Source organism: Zootoca vivipara, chromosome 3, assembly GCF_965207765.1.
Source record: "Zootoca vivipara chromosome 3, rZooViv2.hap1.1, whole genome shotgun sequence".
In the NCBI taxonomy this organism is placed as follows: Eukaryota; Metazoa; Chordata; class Lepidosauria; order Squamata; family Lacertidae; genus Zootoca; species Zootoca vivipara.
In genome coordinates this window covers 11,347,451-11,366,258 of record NC_142586.1, presented here as the reverse complement: position 1 = coordinate 11,366,258, position 18,808 = coordinate 11,347,451, and the positions used below count along the sequence as shown (strand labels likewise).

The 18,808-nt window shown below is 42.4% G+C and overlaps 1 long non-coding RNA gene across 1 annotated transcript in view; it reads left to right on the top strand.

The window, feature by feature from the left end:
• Positions 1–18,808, top strand: part of LOC148686162 (uncharacterized) — a 345,039-nt gene that overhangs the window by 36,192 nt on the left and 290,039 nt on the right. The window contains exon 2 of the long non-coding RNA XR_015948848.1: positions 1,361–1,424. This is a non-coding gene — a long non-coding RNA (uncharacterized LOC148686162). The remainder of the gene's footprint in view (positions 1–1,360; positions 1,425–18,808) is intronic.

The window sequence follows — 18,808 nt, the reverse complement described above, 5'->3', positions numbered from 1 at the left end:
AAAAATTATTGAAAAGCATTAAAAATACTCAATTCACTGGGGTTCTGCCCCCCCCCAGCAGAAGCCTGCCCCCCTAACAAAAGCCTGCCCTCGATTATGTCCTCTTTGGGGAAGGTTTTTACCCATCATCTCCTCCAAAAACTTCAACAACGTGTTTTTTTTTTGGGGGGGCCCTAACAAAATTCCTGTGCCCTCACCACACATACAGAGATTAAAAGTCCATAGATTCTTTAATTAGCCAAAGGCCTGGGAGAAGAGGAATGTTTTTGCCTGGAGCTTAGAGACATGTAATGAAGGCACCAGGCAAGCATCCCCTGGGGAGAACATCTCACAAGCAGGAAACCACCGCAGAAACTGCTAAACAGGAATTGCTGCCAACCACGTTTTCTATGCAATGTCTTTATAGTAAAAAGAAGCAAATAGATTTCAAGCAGCAGGTAATACCCAAAACTTACACACACACACACACACACACACACACACACACACACACACACACACCAGGCAGTGCCTCCTTGTCTCATAAGTATCCCAACAGACTTCAGAGAAGACAGAACAGTGTCATACATTGCGAGCATATCCAATATAGTAATTTTAAAAATGTCTTTTGATTTCAGAGTCATAAAACATTAAATTTACTGGTTCTGATGTCAAATATAGATTGAAAGGATTATAGCCATGCTTATTTTTTCCACCCAGCTGAGGAAGGGAAATGAAATTGGCACATGATGCAATAAGAACGAAGCTCCCCACTCCTCTGGAACATTGGCTCCCAGAGTCTTTAAAAAAGCCTGGGGTCAGGAGTAGAAATGTTGACCCCCCCCCCAATAGAGGCTACATCATCTTTCCACCTAACTGAAACTGCTGCATCTCAGCCTCAAGGCAGGCAGTTGTAAGAGAACCCTAAATCTATATCTGTAATTTGTTTTAGATAATACATTAACTAAAGAAAATTAGTCGCCAGATTTTAAGACCATGTAAAATGACACCCCCCCTATATATCTATATCTATGACCTTTTAAACTGGGGGCAGGGGGTGTATTATTTTTGTTTGTTACTATGCTATATATTTTTGTGTTTTATGTTGTAAACTGCCCTGTGATCCTCGGATGGAAAGGGTGGTATAGAAATTTTAATAATAATAATAATAATAATAATAATAATATGATAATATAATGATAATGATAATAATAGGCTAATTGCTTTGTTGTCATCTTAAACTGACAGGAATTTTCTTTTGGGTTTTTAAAAGCAACCGCCGTATTCTGCAACTTTATGTAATCCAGATATGTTGATCAACAAACAGAAGACGACTCGCTGAAATGTGTATCCTACCTCAGCTGTATTTCTCTTTTTCTAGGTACAATGTGCCAGCCCTCTCAACGTCAAATGCCAGTACTCAGTGAGATACTGCACTTGCAGCGGTGAGTAACTAACAATGGCTTTCTTCAGTTCTACAAAGTGATCTTTTTCAGTCATCTGGTGATAGAGCTCAATGTAGTTGACAGCCCTCTTGTGTAGTTCACCGCTTGGTTGCGTCCTAGATCAATATACATCCAGGGAACTAGCTTTATGGAGCTGTCTTGCAGCTATGTTAGCAAGATGCTCACCAGATAGTGATGATCTGTACTGAAGGGTATGGCCTTGATGTCGTGAAGGCCTTGCATGTTGGAGATTGTGCCTTTGCTTCGCCAAGTCCTCTGCTGTCACCCACTTGTGCTTTGTAGGCAGCTGGTCCTATCTCTGCCTTAATTCTTAAGCCCTTTATTTCCTGGCTTGCTAAGCCTGGCGGCCTTTACCCCTTTCCTTAAAGTGGGGTACGTTGTTTGCTGGATGTGTGAACAGGTCTGAGACGAGGAAAGGAGGTTGCTGAAGTAATGCTGATGTCACAAAGGCTCTCTAAAGCAGAGGGAAACAGTTATATTTCCCTGGCCATTTGGGGGGGATGTTGTTGGGTGGGGAAACACAATAGAGGGGCCTCTGTACCAGGATCTACCTTCTCCACCAGCTTCCCAAAGGTATTTGTCCTGGCAAAGCCATTCAGGAGAAGAAGAAAGGCAATGCAGTCATTTGTGGAGGTGTAGAATGATATTACAGAAGATGCCGTTCTTTTCATGGGGTACAACTTTAGTTCTAATTTTAAGTGACAATCATTGCATAGCAAAAGAGCCAACAAAGTCTAAGTTTAGGTTTTGTGGTGCCTCTTTGAACACCAAGAGAAACATTTTCTGGCTTTCTGGTGAGTTCCCCTGGCAGAGGGGCAGTTACAGCTTCAGCTAAAACAACTATTCTTTGTTGGAAATGTTAACACATTTGTCTGAATATAATCTCCCTTGTGAAAGTGAAGAAGGCCCCCCTCTTCTTTTGGACACACATTTGTAGCTTTTCTAGCTTTCAGAGTGAATCATCGCTCTGCCTCCAAGGATCTCCCAGTGTGAACGTTGCTTTTCTTGCAGAGTGCTGCTTCTCGTTTGGTGGAAAGGACTCCAGAAGAGGTTGCGCCCATATGCGCCTTTCTCCCCATTCTCATTAACTTTATAAAAAACTCTCAAATTTAGACCATCTGTCCAGTAAATGTATCTGAACTGCCCCAAGATGGAAGAAGCTGTCTTTGTCTTTTTGATACAAGTGGCCAGAAAACCAGAGCAAAGTAAATGTTTTCTTGTCAGACATGCTTCCCAAACATGATGGATGAACTGTTATTTTTGATGTGACAAAGCATTCCGATGCTTAAGGGAGAACATGCCTCTTAGATATGCAGGCTTAAAAGCAGGCCAGTAATAGTGCCAAGCGTTGCTGTGTGGCAGGCAAGATGGAGAGAGGATACCATATGGTGCCCTGGGATTCGTAGAAAACCTTATTTATGCTATGATAATTCTCCTACTTTTATTACAAAGGCACCATAGGTATAGAGCATTCAGACCTGGCTTGAGATGTTCATATTCACCTCATTAGTCAAAAGGTCATTGGAGACATTACTTGTGTGAAGTCACCAGAGGCATACCTAGGCTCCCTTGCACCCTTGGACAGGAGGTGTATCACCCCCCACCCCCACCCCCAAAAGATCACTTTAGCGCACAAGACTTGCGACTGGAGCTCATGTGGTACTGGGAAGGAAGAGCATAGCAGGCACATATATTTGATTAATCACAACTAAAGCAGAATGTGGCATTTGGATTTGGGCACTAGGAAAAAATTGGGGAGGAGCTGTGGGAGGAGCTGCCAAGAGTGGCTGGGGCAACCCAGTCAGATGGACGAGGCACAAATAATAAAACTATTATTATTGATACTGTTATTGTTGTTGTCAGTTTGCATTTCTTAGTACAGAAAGTATTGATCTGGTGTGTAGAGATCCTTCCTATTCTAATTAATTAAAGAGGGTTCTGGAAGCTTCTCTGTGTGAAAGAAACAAGCGGAAGGTTCATGATGTTTGGGTTATTCCTTCAGAGAAGCTGAGTACAGCTGGTTTAAATTGGTTCTCTTATCTCTTTTGTCAAGGTCATTCTGACTATAAAAGTAGGGCCAGAAGGAGCCTGGGTTTCACTTTCTCTTTCTATCTCTTTTCCTTCTGGTGTGGTGTTCTGTGCATGGTATGCTACAGTGTTAGGGCCTAGACTTATTATAAGTTATTGTAAATTTAAGTTAAGTGTGCTGCAACTGGATTTCTTTATGGACAGTGCCAATCCTGAATGTATTGGATTTGTGACCGTTATGCTCATTTGCATTCAGTAGCTCTGCCAAATGAAATACAATTGCCACTGGTCTATTGCTTGGGAATCCTGCAACTAACTATACATTGGAATCTGCTCTGAATCAATATTGAGTAGAATTTCAATGACAATTCAATGTTATTCCCAAAGAGCTATGACAAGAAAGGTCCAAACCAGCACTGCTTTGGGGTTGGGGAAATAAGGAAAATAAGAAATAATGTCCCTTGACTTTAGAAATAATATAATAGCAGAGCCTTTGCCTTCTCAATGAGAAATGTAGTTGTTAGGACTTATCTTGTCTCGATTGAGGCCTGTGTTTGTGTGTGGATCAAGGCAGAGAATGAGAAAAAAGAGAGAGGTACAGACAGGACAAACATTTCAGCGGTCCTTTTCGTGCTGCTTACCAATGGCTTTCATCACATGATACAATCTTGCATGGACACATGAAGAGGATCTGCAGAAGAAATAACAGCAACTACCGGTATCTATTTTTATATATAAAACTAGCTGACCCAGCCACGCGTTGCTGTGGGTTTTTTGGGGGGAGGGAGTATTAATGTCATTTGTGTTTTGAATGGTAATGGTGGCATAACTTGTTTTTGGTTAGTGTTTTGATGTAATATGCTTTTCTGGATGTATGAACTTTGTCCGTGGATTTGTTGTTTTAATTATTTTTGTTTTCTTATGATTGTTTGCTGTGCCTGACTCGGGGTCCTTGTTTCCCAGGAAAGGGGGAGGATGTGTCTGTTCTCCCTGGACTATGTGTTTTTTTCCTCCCCCCCCCCAGTTGTTGTGTCTCATCCCTGTGATTACTCCCATCCTGTAACGACCCATGAGGTATCCAGTCCCCCCTCCCCCCACCCTGTGACTCCCCCACCCTACATCAGCCCATGACCTATTCGGGCCCCTCCTCCCCCCACCCAGGGTCCACTCAGGATAGTATTTAAAGTAGAGTAGAGGCCTAGTTTGTAGGCTGTAGAGCTGAGGCCTAGTCTGTAGGCTGTAAAGTAGAGCCGAGGCCTAGTCTGTGAAGTAGAGTCGAGGCCTAGTCTGTAGGCTGTAAAGTAGAACCAAGGCCTAGTCTGTAGGCTTTAAAGTAGAGCCAAGGCCTAGTCTGTAAAGTAGGGCTGAGGCTTAGTTTGTAGGCTTTAAAGTAGAGGCGAGGCCTAGTCTGTTGGCCTTGGCATGGGCTAGTATTTAAATGCGAGCCAAGGCCTCCGCTCTGTATCTCCATTCCTTGGCCCCGGCCTGACTCTGTGGGTTGTTTGGTAATGGCCGCCTTGGTGGTTTCAGTTGTTCGGTTGATGACATCATTATTTGGCACTGCCCTTCAGAGCTTTTGCTGGTGACAGTACGCGATCTGCCTTTCTATTGGATGCTGCTGGAGTCTTCAGAGCTTCTGCTGGTGATGTGTAATTTGGGTGCCACTTTTTGTGTTTACTCATTATTTTAGGTGTGAAAGGTGAGCTTTTTGGGGGGAAAATTTATGCAAGATCCCTCCCTGGTGGGCAAGGCACGCTTTGTTCTAATTTGATGCAATTCGGTTCAGCGGTGACGGAGAAAGGTTATCTCATCCACGCACGCAGTGGGAACATTTATATATATATATATATATATATATATATATATATATATATATAATAGAATTGTAGAGTTGGGAGGGACCGCAAAGGTTATCTAGTAGTACAATCCATGCTATGCACCATCAGTGTGTTTGCTGCTTCACAGAGTATGTGCTGAGTAAACGGCTATACGAGTTCAAGACATAACATCATCTAATTTTAAAAAAATTATAACCTAGAAAATAGAATATGAAACACACAAAAAGGAACTCGCATGAAAAGGCATAACAAATTGCTTCCGGAGGAGAATTATTATTATTATTGAAATGCCCTGCGCAATTTACCGGTACATGTATTCATGCATTTTATTTTATTTTTTAAAAAAGACATGGGACTCAGCTACATTGGGAGGAAAAAGCACTTTATAAGCGTTGTATATACATTATAACACTGTGGCACCAGATGGCGCTGTGGAGTCCCATTTTTGCCAACCCGATTTCTCATACAAAGTTTACAACGCGTTTAACTGAAACACTTCTTTGATGTGTCTAGATCCAGCCATGGTGCCAATCTTGGTCTTTGCCTCTCCTTTTGTTTTCTTGCTCTATTCTATTATTACCAGCATTATAATTAATTTGATTTATTGCTTGCTTTTCACCATAAAGTCCCAAGGGAGGGTAACAGCAATTTAAAATGCAACATTTGAAACAATTTACAGCAAATGACATTCCCCCCCCCCCCCCGGTTTATATTTGTATGTGGCATCCTCCAAATTCAGTGCAAAGACTCTCAGCTGAAAGGCCCCTAGATTTGTAGTCGCTGCCACGTTTATTATTTTTCAAAAAAGTTGCTAGGCTGCTGGACATCTTGCCACTTGACATGTATGCAAAAGTGCTTTCTTAAGCTGCATCAAAGACAGCTTTCTCCAGCAGAACAAAAATACAGTGGAAATAGGTGTGGACTGTCTGGGCTTCGCCTTGCTATACATATATGAATGGCCTCTGAGTTTTCTCTTTGCCAGAGTTTAAGTGTTATAGGTCGCTATGTTATCAGCTGCTGGCTGTGATAAAGCATAAGAAGTGTGCTATGGAAGCTGTTAGATTTTTGCACCAGAGTAGGGCCCCCTGCTGGCACAATATTACATACTGATGTAAAATACAAAAGAATAGCATCAAACATTAAAGTTCCCTTTCTGTTATTTGGCATTTCTTAGAAAGGCTCTGTTTCAGCACATGTTGAAACTTGCATGCTAATCTTTGAGCCGTGTTGTTTTTTAAAGAAATATTTCTGGAGTATGATAAATGAACTAGCCTAATAGTGAGCAGGACAAAATAGCTCAGTCAGTAGAGCATGAGGCTCTTAATCTCAGGGTCGTATGAGACCCACAAAAAATTCCTGCATTGCAGGGGGTTGGTCTAGATGACCCTTGTGGTCACCCCACCTCTACAATTCTATGTAGGGCTCTTCTTTGGGCAGATCCACACCATACATTTAAATGGCACTCGGCACACACTGAAAGCTAATTGAAAGCACAGTTTCTTAAGGACGCTGGAAGTTGCGGCCCTGTGAGGGAGAAACTACAGTTCTCATGATTCTTTAGGGGAAGTCATATGCTGCAAATATGCATTGGATGTGTTTTGAATGTATGGTGTGAATATTCCCTGAGACGTTCGTTCATAAATATCACTTTCTACTGTCGTGGGAGATTGACATTTCAGATGTCCATGTACATATGATTTCTTCGCATAACTTAAACCGGTTGAATTTACTGCCTAACTGATCAACTAAACTATAAAGCACATCCACCAGTCATCAGTTATTGATAAATAAGGGTAGACTGGAATGTGTTTCAGAAAGAAACTCATAAGGGACAGTGCAAAGGGAGAAATAAACCAAAATAAACATTTTAGAAGCAAAGAACAATACACAGAGATGCATTTTTGGCAATGAGACTTGAAGGAATGTTAAGTTCAATGAAATAAAAATGAAATACTACTTCAGGTATCTGAAGAAGTATGTATGCACACGAAAGCTCAAACTTAGTTGGTCTCTAAGGTGTTACTGGAAGGAATTATTTTATTTTGTTTCGGCTACGGCAGACCAACACGGCTACCTACCTGTTACAAGTTCAATGAATGTAATATTTGCAATGAATATTAATTCATAAAATCATAGAAATGTAGAGTTGGAAGGGAACATGAGGGTCATCTAGTGCAGTGTTTCCCAAACTTGGGTCACCAGTTGTTTTGGGTTCTCATCATCCCTGATCACTGGTTCTGCTAGTTAGGGGTGATGGGATTTGTAGTCCAAAAGCAGCTGGGGACCCAAGTTTGGGAAACACTGATCTAGTCCAACCCCCTGCAATGCAGGAATCTTTTGCCCAACATGTGGCTCGAACCCACGACCTTGAAATTGTCTCATGGTCTACTGACTGAGCTAATGGTTCGTAATAGGGTGAAGAAAAGAATGCTATTTTCTCATCTTCTGTGAAGAGCAGCCCACGTTGCTTTATTTTTGTGGCAATTTCCCCCACTCTAGCAAAAATGGAAGGAAGCCGATGCCATTTTAGCAGTTGTGACGAATGGCCAAGGCTGAATTTGGACGGGTCACTTAACGATGCCTAAAAGCATTGCCATGTTAATCCAAGTGAAGCTTTTCCAAATGAAATTTCTGGCTGAAAATGTTAGGTTCAGATCCTGATGGACAGTCACGAACTCCAAATGTTTTCCTAACACACTTTCAAGCAACTCTACCTAAGGTCAATGTTTGCTTTGGGGAACTGGGTGTCGTGCTTGGATTATGAGATGCCTGTGGAATGCAGGAGACCAGCAGAGGCTTCTCATTGGCTCTCAGTGATGTCATACTGTATGGGCAACTTAGCGGGTAAAGCCCAGTAGCTACCTCAAACAGTTCTTACATTACCTCTTTTATTTTGCCAGTTTAATTCCATTTGAGACCACATCCCCCCCCTTTTCTTTTCTTTTCTTTTCTTTTCTGAAGCAGTACTTCATACTGAAACCGAGGTTTTTTTACTAGAAGGTTCAGCAATATTGCTGTTCTAAAGGTAAGGTGAATAACTCACTGTTTCCAAAAAGCTTCGCCAGACCATGTTTCCCTTACGTTCTAGCAGCTTCTTGTGTTGGAGCAAGTTAAAGGAGTTCTTCGATAAGCTGCTACTGAAGACCCCCCTCCCCAGTCATTACTCTCTTTCAACTTCAGCATTTGGCAAATATCTTTTCATGTCCATTTTACATAGCATCTGCAAATTGTGATGATGAGGCAAGTCTCAATATCTACATCAGATATATCAGATATTCTTTTAGCCCAGGCATCCCCAAACCTCAGCCCTCCAGAAGTTTTGGACTACAATTCCCATCATCCCTGACCACTGGTCCTCTTAGCTAGGGATCATGGGAGTTGTAGGCCAAAACATCTGGAGGGCCGCAGTCATTCTGGTTTCTGATTTGATCCTGGAATGTCCCACTTTTTCTTAGGATGTCTCTATTTTCATTGGAGAAATGTTGGAGAGTATTGAGTTATGCAACCTCCGAGCCAAGGAGATAAGTAACTAGACAACCTTTAGAAGACATCTGAAGGCAGCCCTGTAGAGGGAAGGTTTTTTTCAAAAAAAAAGTTTAATGTTTTATTATGTTTTTATATATGTTAAAAGCCACCCAGAGTGGCTGGGGCAACCCAGTCAGATGTGTGGGGTATAAATGTTAGAGGGTAATGGTGTTGCTGTTTTTGAAGTTTCTAACCTTCATGTTTGCAAAGATCCCTTTGGCACCCAAATGTGTGAAATGTTATAGAATGACATGAGTGAAAGAATCCCAAAGCCAACAACAGCTTATATATTGCTAGGCTTGGCTGCCATATGAGAGAGGAGACCAAACTACAGTGCAAGTCAGGTCTTCATGCAGAGAACATTCTGCCACTGGGATGCCACCACCAAGTAGTCCCTTTTCATTGTAGCCACCTGCTGTACCTGAGATAGCAGGGGCATCGAAAGAAGGGCCTCTTAGTTTAGGGGCAGGCACATGTGGAGGCAAATGGTCCTTGGTCCCATATCCTGGTCCCAAGGCATGAAGGGCTTTAATTGTAATTTTGAACTGAGTCCTGAAAAGAACCGGGAGTGTCCCATCAGCACCAGCCAGCCTGGACAATGGTCCAGGGTGGTTGGAGTTGTACCCCAGTAGTATCTGGAGGGCTATCAGTTTCCTAACTCTTTTGTGTGCCCTGTTGTGGGCATGATGGGATGATCTGCCTCAAGTTGAGATGGGAAGGAGGGAGGGCAGGACAGAAAGTTCTGGAGGGATCAGAGCTTTGCCTTCCATGCAGGGCACTGCTGTGGCTGAATCAGTTAATTCAAGCAATGGCAAGCTTTATAAAATTAAACAGACTGACTAACTAACTGGGAGCTAGAGCATATTGCACAAAGTCAAATATGCTCTCAATGCCTAACCTCAGTTAACAATTTGTAACTGCATTTTGCACTATTTGCAGTTTCCGAACCTTCTCTCTCTCTCTCTCTCTCTCTCTCTCTCTCTCTCTCTCTCTCTCTCTCTCTCACACACACACACACACACACACACACACACACACACACACAGTGTCCTCACATAGCTTAGAAACCTCAACACTTTAGCCTTTCATCACAGGGATCAATGACAGAGAATCATGATGATTCCCTTACCTACACTCTCCTAAAATGCAAGCTGTCAGGTCCGGCTCTATCATTAGGCAGAGTGAGGCAGAAGCTGGGCCAGGGGTGGAACGGGAGCTGTGATGGTGAGGGAGGATATACCTTGAGTCTGCTATGCAACCTATTCTGCACCCTCTACGCTAGCCTCCAGCTCTTGGGTGTGTTGGACAATGCTGTCCCATCACCAGCGTTGAAATAAGATTTAGCTGCCAGTCTAGCCAATGCTCTATACATGGATTGGGAGTGTGAGCTAACTTTCCCTTTGCCCTCAGGCAGCAAAATGTCTTTGGCTGGCCCTGCAGGGTGTCCTCACAGATTCCCTCCAGTGTGCCTCTCATCCCTAATCATGAGAACTAGAAACTTGCGCTGCACCGAAAGCTACATTTGATCTCATTTTCGCTGTTGACTTGTTTGGCCAGCCTTGGCTTGATGTTGTTCTGTGCCTGCACAAACCCAGAGATTTGTGAGAATCGTTGCCATGTCTGCTAACACTTTGCACAGAAAAGCCAGGGCAGCAGCTTTTGATCATGCTTTGTTTCTTCTTGGTTGAGAAACCTCCCTTTGAAAAGGGGGGTTGATGAGGAAACCCGGGCTCTTGCAGCACAAAGAATGTTCTGTATCTTTCACAGTAGTTCTCTTTCAGGGTGGCTTCCAGTACTCCAAAGGCACATTTCATGGAACAATTCACAACATCAATGGAGCTCCTCAGCAAATGGGTGCTAAGCTCATACAACAGGGCCTGTAACAGGACAGACATTTGTTTTCACTACATGTCAAGGCCTTTTAGTCCTAAACCAAGACTGAGCGAACTTTTTTAGGCACACCAGGAAGAACTTGAGAGAGCTTCAACTAATGGTGCTCTCAAGACCATCATGTATATTGTAGGAACATCTACAAATGTTTTGCTTTATTTGATAATGCTCCAGGCATTCGATTTTTCTAATATTTGGCACCGAGTGTGCAATTTGAACAAGAGGGGTGAGCAACTTGAGATTTGATGCTGGTGAATATTTTCAATAGTAACCTGTCTTTTCCTTACTGCCTATTTCAGCAAAAGTTGCGATGAATATATATCCTTTAAGAGGAGGCAGATAATGTTGTTTTAAACTGTTTAAACTTGCAGCAGAGGAACCCTGTTTTAAAAATGAGTGGTGATTTTAAAACTAGAAATCTATGGCGTAACACTGTAACTGCACTTAGAATACTGTTTGCAGTTCTGGTTGCCTCGCCTCAAAAATGCTATTGTAGTGTTGGAAAGGGTTCTGAAAAGAGTGACTAAAGTGGTCAAGGAAAGGTTGCAGTTCACCTCTTTAATTTGTATTAATAATTTGCCACAATGAGATCCTTGCTGGATCAGATCAAAGGCCCATTGAGTCCACCTTCCTGTTTTCACATAGATAGAGGCCTCTGAGAGGCAGGACATGAGTCAAACAACAGCACTCTCTTTGCTGTTCTCTGCTGATGACGTTTTAAGCATCTCCATTTAAAACCCAAAAGGTACTTTATCAAGCTATTTTCTGAGGAACAAGTGTACTGAAGCAACTGTATCCTGGTTCACAGAACTACTGATTGATGTTGTGGCTGTGTTTGGTAGTAATGATGAGCCAGGTTTTCTAGTTTATTTTGAATTATCTTGGATTATTTTGCAATTTGTTGGTGCACACAGCTCTGTCATTCCCACTTTGCTCCTTGCTTGGAAGGAGTAGGAGAAACAAACAAGGAAATTGAAGTTAAGCCTAGTTTGTTGTGATATCTGAACTCAGGACACTGGTTTCTTGCTTCCAAACATGCTAGGATTCATCAATTGACAACAAGCCGTGGTTTGAGGCTGTCTTGTTAGGGAGTCAAAAGTCAGGATCCCACCGGTGAATCCATATGACTTCATGATTCATTTCTCCCTTTTGTTGTGGGGCAGCCTGTGCTAGCACACAGCTTGTTCATAGAAAACTATGATATACCAGCATCCGTTGCTTGTTGTGATGTGAGTATTGCCACTGTGAGATACTAGGCGATTACCTTGGAATTTTGTTTTGAAATCCTAAGCATGCAAGGAAATGTCATATCTCAATGTGTCATGTAGAAGACACTAGGATCCATTCCTTTCATATTTACTCTAGGGCAGAGTTTCCAAACCTGGGTCTCCAGCTACAGGTACAGTTCCCACTGGTCCTGCTAGCTAGAGATGATGGGAGCTGTAGTCCAAAAACAGCTGGAGACCCAAGTTTGGGAAATCCTGCTCTAGGATGGGGGATAGCTCAGTGGTAGGGCAGGTGCTCCTCATGCAGAATGTCCCAGCTTTGATCCCCGGGAAGGACTTCCTGTTAAAAGAATCTGTGACAGCAGGCTTCAGAAAAGATCCCTGCCTGAGGCCCCAGAAAGCTGCCTCTGGTCCGGGCAGACAACACTGGGTAGATGGAATAATAGTCTGACTCAGGGCTCATCCAGACTTGCTCTTGCTCCACCGCTTTTCCCTGGAGAAACCTGATTTTTTCCACTGAATTGGAGCAAACAACCAAGATTTCTCCGGATTGTTATTTGCTCCAATTTATTGGAGTGGGGAGTGGCTGCCAAGACCATATAACACTGGTCCTGAAAGACCTACATTGGCCCCATTTCCGACCACAATTGCTGCTGACCTTTAAAACCCTAAACGGCCTCGGCCCAGGATACCTGAAGGAGCGACTCCACCCCCAGACACTGAGATTCAGCACTGAGGGCCTTCTGGCGGTTCCCTCAATGTGAGAGGTGAGGTTGCAGGGAACCAGACAGAGGGCCTTCTTGGTGGTAGCACCCATCCTGTGAAACACCCTCCCATCTGATGTCAAGGAAATAAACAACTGAAGGCAGCCCTGTTTAGGGAAGTTTTTAATTTCTGATGTTTTATTGTGTTTTTAATGTTCTGTTGGGAGCTGCCCAGAGTGGCTGGGGAAACCCAGACAGATGGGTTGGGTATAAATAATAAAATATTATTATTATAAAGAATGTGTTTCCCAGGGGAAAGCTTCCTAAGCATGGGGAAAGCACACATCTAGATGAGTTTAAGAATGCTCCATATGTTCAGTGTTTCAGTCCTTCACCAAAGAAGTCCTTAAAGAGAGGTAGCATAAAAATAAGTCTGTGAGTGAAATTTGAGCTCTGGTTTTGGGGAAACTGAGGCATTTGTTCTATTTTGGGGAGGAAAGCAATGCAGCGCACATTTGTGTGTGTGTGTGTGTGTGTGTGTGTGTGTGTGTGTGTGTACTGCGGGCATGTGTGATGTTAATGTCTGCTTGACATTTAACATAATGTAGTGAGATTAGCTTTCATTTGCCTCTGAAATGTGCAGCGCTACAGTCTGCTTGCATGTGATTTTTTTTATTTCTTTCCGTAAGCTGACCAAATATATATGGGGCTAATGAACACCCCAGGACTCATTAGTGGACACCTTCCTGATTTATAATGATGCTTTTTTAGAACGTTATTGAAGAATAACATTTACTTTATGACAGACCACCCTAACACTCTGACTTCTGTTGGCTTGCTTTGGTATGGCAGGTGGTTAGAGACAGTAAAATCATGGTGCTATGAAAATCAAAACAGACTGCCAAATTTGTTACAGAGGAATCCAGGAATGGAAATAATTTTTATTCCATAGGATATAATTTATGTACCTTGGGGTTTATGAAGCCTTCTACAGAACTGAGTAATCTGCTTTGAAAGAAAAAAAGTTTTACCGGTAGTTTTTCAGAGATCTGTGACTTTTACTAACAATTAAGAAACTTCCCTCCAACCATCCTACTTAGTAGATAGGACAGTGTGAACATGAGCATATTTACTTTTGTTTAGGCCAGAGGTGGATTGTGCTGAGAGAGGGCAGGTATTTAGTAACTTCTTACCTACTGCATCTGGCATAAGAAGACATGAAATACTCTAATGGTCTTTTGGCAAGTTCCTTCTGCAGACATGACGCTTTTGGAAAAGTAATTAAAATAAGGAAGAAAATGTTATTTTAATGTGAAAACGTTCTCTAGTGTCATCATCTTCTCCCAACCCCTCCAAATATCAAAAGTATTTCATCATGCAAAGATAGAAGAGACTCACCTTCACACACACACACACACACACACACACACACACACACACTGCTGCATTTGGTGATGTGAACATCTTTGTCTTCATATAACTCGAAAAACCTTTTTAGATTATTTATAAATCAAAACAGAGGACAAGAGGCAGTACCAACCTGGAGTGTAGATAAACTGTTTACTCAGATTTAATGCCAACAGAGATGGCTGCCTATTGTCATTCACCCCTTTGACTATGTGATCATAACTTTCTTAGACTTATTATGTAGGGTGTAAATCAAAGCTGTTCCATGTTAGGGAAGATTATCTGAAGTGGGGTAACCTTTTCACCTATCCAAAGAATCAGGCCATGATAAAACAAACTCCCCCCTCCCCGTACAATCTGCCTTTGTCTAGTTTGGAACATGCTTTGGTCTTTGTCTTCAAGGGCTAGGAGAATCTCTGCTTATCCTCTTGCAGAACAGGACCCATTCCATTGGCATGAAGAAGAATGGTTTGCTTTTGTATGTAAGTTAATGAAATACAGTTTTATTATTTCACAGATTCATAGAATTGAAGAGATTGAAGGGACCATGAGAGTCATCTAGGGCAGGTTACAATGCATGAAACTACAAAATCACCATCAATTAAAACAACAAGTAGCCATTAAAATCTTATCAGAAACCAACAACTATTGCACATTCCAAAAGGGCTGGGTAAAAAATTACACATTTTTAGGAGCTATGTCAAATGTAAGGAATAGTTAGACCAGGGGTAGCCAACAATATATCATCAATATGTTGTGTAGTCCAACATACTGGTGTAACTATTGCTTACACGTGACATAGATCCTAAAAATGCGTAACTTTTTACCCATTTGCCAAGCTTATGAACCTGATCCTTAAGGGGAGTGCAACCCAGTCCAGAGCAGGTTTGCACCCTTCAATGAACGGGACCACCCACTTCCTTAATGCTTTTGTTTCTTTTCTGGCTATGCTCATAAATATTTCTAGTAGACTCCTGGATGGAGGATTTCCTTTTGATCCCACAAATTTCCGCAAAAGCAAACCATATTAAACATTTCTGCACTAGACATATTAAAAAGGTAAAGGGACCCCTGACAGTTAAGTCCAGTCATGGATGACTCTGGGGTTGCGGTGCTCATCTCGGTTTACTGGCTGACGGAGCCGGCATTTGTCTGCAGACAGCTTCTGGGACATGTGGCAAACCAGAGCAGCGCACGGAAACGCCGTTTACCTTCCTGCCAGAGCGATACCTATTTATCTACTTGCACTTTGACGTGCTTTCGAACTGGTAGGTTGGCAGGAGCAGGGACTGAACAATGGGAGCTCACCCTGTCAAGGGGATTCGAACTGCTGACCTTCTGATTGGCAAGCCCTCTAGGCTCTGTGGTTTAGACCACAGCGCCACCCGCATCCCTTACTAGATATATTAGGCAATCTGAAAAGTGTGTGCTGAAAATTTTCAGTTGCTTTCATTTCTTTTCCAGCATTGCTGTTAAGTGCCTATCAAGCACTTTGCCCCCCCCCAATAGATAGATAGATAGATGATAGTTTTGATCACTCAGATTTACACAAAATCATAAAACTGCACAAACAAATCAACAATTGGCTGGCAGTGTGCTTTTGCACACTTCTTCAGCAGGTTGTTTTTTTTTTTAAAAAAAAGGTAACTCCACATCAATCTACACCCGGCAGTACTTGTCAGTACTTGTTGGCATACATCTACCTTGAAAGACAATAGAGTGCGCCTCTGGGGGTGTAGTCAAACCACTGTGTTAGCAGCACCAAAGTGACCTCCCCGGGACTCCACTCCAGATTTGTGTAGGGTTTGCTCCTTAGCCTTTTTCTTCTCTCGAAGATGTCCTGGCAAGGCAGCAGAAGTTTTCCTTCTCCTTGGTGGGCTACCTTCCTGGGTTGGCAAGCCCCATCTGCCCCTCACTTCTATCAACTGGCATAATAGATTCAACACATTAGAAGGCAGGGACAAAAATAAAAGGGAATGCCTACTGATATGAACAGGGAAGACCAAAGTTGTTCCTCATATACAAATTCTTCATCATCCTCACCACCAGCACCACCACCTATTATTTATACCCTGCCCATCCAGCTGGCTTTCCCCAGCCACTTGGGCTTCTCCCAACAGATTAAAAACAGAATAAAACATCAAATATTAAAAAACTTCCCTAAACAGGGCTGCCTTCCCTAAACAGGGAAAAACAGAATAAAACATCAAATATTAAAAACTTCCCTAAGCAGAGCTGCCTTCCCTAAACAGGGCTGCCTTCAGATGTCTTCTAAAAGTCAGGTAGTTGTTTATTTCCTTGACATCTGATGGGAGGGCGTTCCACAGGGTGGGAGATAACTACTCAAATACATGTGGGTGTGTGGACTACTCTGGTCTGATTGGATTAACAGCTAAATAGTGCTCAAATGTAGACAAGCTGTCTCTCTAATTCTGTGGAACTCATTCTCTATTAGTTTTATAGCAGAGGTGCAGAAAAGAGTAGTTCACTAGGGAAAGGCAATCAGTTAGCTGATTGAAACAAGAGAAATCCCTTAGAAAAGCTGTAACTTCCAGGCTAATGCTACTGTTAAGTTTCCTAAATCATTGCTATTCGGGAAAAGCATTACTCTGCAGAATGGCTTTTGCATGCTCCTTATTCTGGCTAGATACTATGCTGATGGGAGACAAATTAAGAAATTTGGCTACATTTCCTAAGACTGTACTGCACATGATCCTGCATTTGCATTTTCCATTCAAAGTAATGGGACATCTGGATGTAGAACGGACCTGAAATTCCTCAGAAGGCTTTTTTTCTGAGAAAATATCTGAATTTTTCTTTTCATTCCTTTATAGAAAATAAGCCTATTTCTGAAGACAACACCCCTCTCCCAATATTATTCACTGTGTTTTTGTTTGTGGTCAAGATTCCCACCTCAGGGCGGCCAAGAGATGGGCAGAAAGGGTCTGGGTCTATGGGACCAGCTTTCATTTTTTTTAAAAAAAAAAAGTTTCTGTGTGTTGGGAGTAGGGTTGCCAGACTCAATAGAGGACAGAACTTATTTGCCTTTAATTGCCCTGCTCTCTTTGGAAACCTTAAAGAGACACCAGCAGACCCATAATAAGTGGAGACGCTCCTTCATGTATACAGGACTGAGGCCATTTAGGGCTTTAAAGGTCAACACCAAATATTTTATTTGGTTTCAAGATTCAAAATTATATTTTAACACTCAGTAATTATAATCCTATTCTACAATACTAATGACTTCCTGCTCAGCCATCATCAGTGTTTATAACTTTAATTACATATAATTGCATTTTAAAGTTCTGTCACATCGACTTTTCAATATAATAATTTCCTACATTTTGACTTCCCATCCTTATGTCTGTGATGTTTCTGTTGTATCCCTTTGTTGTTGTTGTTGTTGTTTACTCGTTTAGTCGTGTCCGACTCTTCGTAACCCCATGGACCATAGCACGCCAGGCACTCCTGTCTTCCACTGCCTGCCTCCCGCAGTTTGGTCAAACACATGTTTGTAGCTTCAAGAACACTGTCCAGCCATCTCGTCCTCTGTCGTCCCCTTCTCCTAGTGCCCTCCATCTTTCCCAACATCAGGGTCTTTTCCAGGGAATCTTCTCTTCTCATGAGGTGGCCAAAGTATCGGAGCCTCAGCTTCAGGATCTGTCCTTCCAGTGAGCGCTTTATCTCCTTTATCCTTTATCTCCTGCCATAAAAGGTAAAGGGACCCCTGACCATTAGGTCCAGTCGTGTCCGACTCTGGGGTTGCGCGCTCATCTCGCATTATTGGCCGAGGGAGCCGGCGTATAGCTTCCAGGTCATGTGGCCAGCATGACAAAGCTGCTTCTGGCAAACCAGAGCAGCACATGGAAACGCCGTTTACCTTCCCGCTGTAGCGGTTCCTATTGATCTACTTGCATTTTGACGTGCTTTCGAACTGCTAGGTTGGCAGGAGCTGGGACCAAGCAACGGGAGCTCACCCCGTCGCAGGGATTTGAACCGGCGACCTTCTGATCAGCAAGCCCTAGGCTCAGTGGTTTAACCACAGCGCCACCTGGGTCCTGTTATCTCCTGCCATAACAACCATATCGCCACCTGTTATCTCCTGCCATAACAACCATTTATTTATTCTTCTTCCCCTGTATTATTCAAATCCTGCTTGCAATTTCATTTGGCTATAGCTTTTTCCCTCCAATAGTCCGAAAAGAACTTCCACTCTTTGACAGAGTTCTCTCTGTCTCTATCTTTAGTTTGTTTATGCATTTTTACAACTTATATATAATCATAAAATATTCCTCATTATCTCTTATCCTCAGACTTCCCAGTCCATCTCTCCATGGCATTCTAGGTAGTCTTTTGTTGGCTGGATAGTCTATTATTCCACCCATTTTCATCTCAAATCTTCCTTTATATTATCTTTATGTTATCGTTATGTTATGTTATGTTATCTTTATGTTATCTGCTGCTCATATGTTCATTCCTACTTGTAGGTTGAGTTGACCATTATACCCTCTAAGATACTCTTCAAAACACTTTGACAAAGTTCTCTTTCTGATTTCTTATTTTTGCTGCCATCTCTGCATAGTCCAACCATATTCTATGCACTTCCTGTTCATAACTATTCGGTCATGATGTTCCCTCAAGTGCTTCTGGGCAGGAATGGCCTTGATATGAATATCTTTTAACTGTTTTTCTGATATAGGCAGCTTGCATGGGTTATCTTGTGATGAAGTACCAGTGCTCATTTA